Source organism: Cetorhinus maximus, chromosome 24 (genome assembly GCF_964194155.1).
Source record: "Cetorhinus maximus chromosome 24, sCetMax3.hap1.1, whole genome shotgun sequence".
Classification (NCBI taxonomy): domain Eukaryota; kingdom Metazoa; phylum Chordata; class Chondrichthyes; order Lamniformes; family Cetorhinidae; genus Cetorhinus; species Cetorhinus maximus.
In genome coordinates this window covers 5,323,916-5,327,311 of record NC_135902.1, presented here as the reverse complement: position 1 = coordinate 5,327,311, position 3,396 = coordinate 5,323,916, and positions in this window count along the sequence as shown.

Below are 3,396 nucleotides of genomic sequence, written 5' to 3'. Positions count from 1 at the left end.
CCCTGACAATGTAGAACACTTGAAAAGCTAGCTAACAACTTCATCCCAAAGTCAGCTCTGGACATAGTTCTTATGAGGACATAAAGAGGAGACTTACAATGAGCGCAGAGGGACACTGACCTGTGACAATTTAAGCTGCATTTGAAACCAATGGGGACAATTTAAAATCAAGGGCAGTGTGTTATTGGGCTGTTGTGCGTCCTGTCAGAAGCAGGGACTGGTAAAGTGACCTCGGTGTTTGACCACCTTTACTGCAAGGCAAAGCAACCTAAAAACTGCACAAATACAATCTTCAGCAGCGATCATTTCAAAGGTCACTGAAGTGCTGTGTATCTACTGATGAAATGTGTGTGACGTATTTACTGACGACATTTGTGCTCTCCAAAATTTTTTTTATCTTCGGACACTTTATCATGGGATCATAGGATGGTTACAGCACAGAAGGATGCCATTCAGCCCATCGTGACTGTGCTGGCTCTCTGCAAGGACAGTTCACCTTTTGCCACTGCCCCACATTTTCCCCACAGCCCTGCAAACATTTCTTCTTCAGATAGGGAGCCGATTCTCTTTTGAAAGACTTGATTGAATCTGCTTCCACTACACATTCCCCGATGGTTCAATGAGACTATCCAGTGGTTAGCCGCACCCTATAGACCGGGAAAGGCTCTGGTTTGATCTCTGGTTCTCACCCAAGCTGGTACTGGTCATGGTACAATTGGCTTCAATGCCACTGGCGTAGGCAGAAGAAATCTTAGCTGGGTTCTTGGCTCTGATGAATATCCCGTGAGTCTTGATGAAAGTACATGTCTGGACTTCAGCTGGGAATATAATTAGATTTGGTTGGAAGGTTTCTGCACAGTTTTCTAGCCAAAGTCAAAGCTTTCATATGAATAATAATCATTAGGGTTAGGTTGCAGAAGACTGCCTTTGGGCGCAGAGCCTTCAAGAGAAGAAGGGAAGGAAGAAGATTGCTGAGAAAAGAAAATTGAATCAAACTTCTTTAAGTAGTGTCAAGAATGTTTAGTACCCAGCGCAGTGATACACTGCAAATTCATCACAGGCTTCGTCCAGCAATATTTTTGGCAAAATTAAGAAGGATCATTATTATATTTGCAGCAGCAATGGTTAAACTGGTTTAAAGGACCTTTTTCAAAGTAGCAAGGGAATTGCTTTTGAGAAGTTGGCTTACGTAATTCTTGTAAAAAGTTCTTCTTTCAGTAATTGCTTGTCACTGCTATGACTAAGCCGTCATATATGTGGCTGATTGAAAGCCACAAATTCCTTGTGTTATTACTCCTTCAAATCCTTTTAACCAATTCTCGGTTGGGAGGTTATTTTAAACAGAGTAGAGTTCATAGAATTGAATTAAGAGAATAATTTTGTGAGAATGTCATAATATGATTATGCAAACATTTTTGACATGGAATAATGAAGCAATTCAATACCGAGCAATTATTGAATTAATGAGAGGAATTTGCCACCCCCCCACCCCCACTCCAGTTTGGAAGGAGACGGGCGGTAAAATTGTGGAGGTATGTGGCGGGGTGGGACCCCAACATATGCCCATTGCCTGCATATTTGCAGGGGTAGTCGGGCAGTGGGATTGGGGATGGACAGGATGTTGGAAGCAGGCAGTTGAGGTTGTTAAACACCAACTGAGAGTGAGAGATGAGAACACAGCAACAGGCGGTAGCCATTGAGTACGGCTGTGTTGTTAAACTGAAAGGCTGAAGTTCAGCTAAGCAAATTGGGGTGGGGGGTGCTGTAGAGTGTGAGCCCTTATCAGAGGCCAATTATTGGAAGGGTACCTCTGAGGTCCACTACAGGCAGCAAGAGGGTATTTAAAGGCATTGAGCTGTGTGGGGTTCAATTCTTAAGGGGGGGCTCTGCACTCTGAGTTTGATTCCTCCACTGTTAGAGACAGGCTCAAGCACATGAAGCAGTGCTGCAAAGGCTAGAGGGGCAGCAACCTCACGAAGGTACGATGGAACCTGGATGAGGAGGGCACATAGGGCAGACTAATGGTCACAGGTGGTGCTATACAGTCGAAAGAGTTTTCTCGAAAGAAGCTAAGCTTCATGAAGATGTCAGAGACCCAGTGAATCTAGAGGTTGCATCTAGCCGGACAGGTGGTAGCAGGACCTGTGTGGAATGTTGGAGGAGGAATTGAGGCCCTGGGATTTGGTGACCACATATTGCCTGTGGTGTAAAAAATACCCAGGCATTGAATTTTGACGTAAATAAAAGCAAAATACTGCAGATGCTGCAGGTGTGAAATAAAAACAAAGTGCTGGAAGAACTCAGCAGGTCTGGTAACATCTATGGAGAGAGAAATAGAGTTAACATTTTGAGTCCAATATGACTTCAGTTCTGAAGAAGACATTGGGCTCGGAACGTTAACCTGCTTCTCTCGCCACAGATATTGAACTTTTATACCTCAGGCTCATCCTAGGGATTGTCTGGAGGCACATGTGGAATCTTTCATTCAGCTGCCTTTCGCTGAATCAAGCAGGTGCCATGTACCAGAGGGCAGGACTATACAGCAGTTATTGCGCCAGTCAGGGTGAGAAGGCAATAGGATTCGGGGCCATCGCTGGATTCGTTTAGGTACAGGAGCTAATTGTAGTATAATAGGTTAACAGATGTGATATGCAAATATATGGTGTAGATGATGATGTAGCATTGACACCGGTCAGCCATGTGTTTGACTCTCCCAGAGAGATTGTAATCATGCCCTGGAGCTAAATGCCTGCTCTGCAACCTGTTTAGATGTAACACTAATAAACAAGTGTTAAGCAGATACCAGAGTATGTTTACAGTCTGTCTAAGAGGCCCACACTGAGAGTCCAAGACAGAAGGATACAATCTTAGAGCAGTGATCAGCTATATGCATGTGGTCAATAGACTGTGGCCACTACAGAAGGATTTGCAGGTGTGTGTACAGATTCCAGGAAACTATCACGACTCATACATCCTGAGACAGTCCCAGGTGTCTTTTCAGACCACTTGATCACCCTAGTGTACAGGTACTGGGTGACAAGGGATATGCACTAAAGACATGGCTGCTTCCACCAGTGCAGGTCCTCAACAAAAACAAGAGGACACCTAAAACCACTGCCATGCCAATACAGTGGTGAGCATCAAACAGGCCATTGCCCTTCTAAGATAGAGGTTCCGATAGATCGATCCTGGATAGATCAGGGGAACCCTACAATACACCCCATCAACAGTCTCATGTATCGTGGAGGCATGCTGCGCTCTGTAAAAGCCAATGTTGCAGAGGGTAAATCACCCAAGTGCAGCTAGGTGGATTTACATAGACGCTTCCGTGCTCTCCTGGTGCTCACAGTTGATGTCGAGGTAGGTTGCTGCTTTTTCTGCTCCAGTGCACAAGTT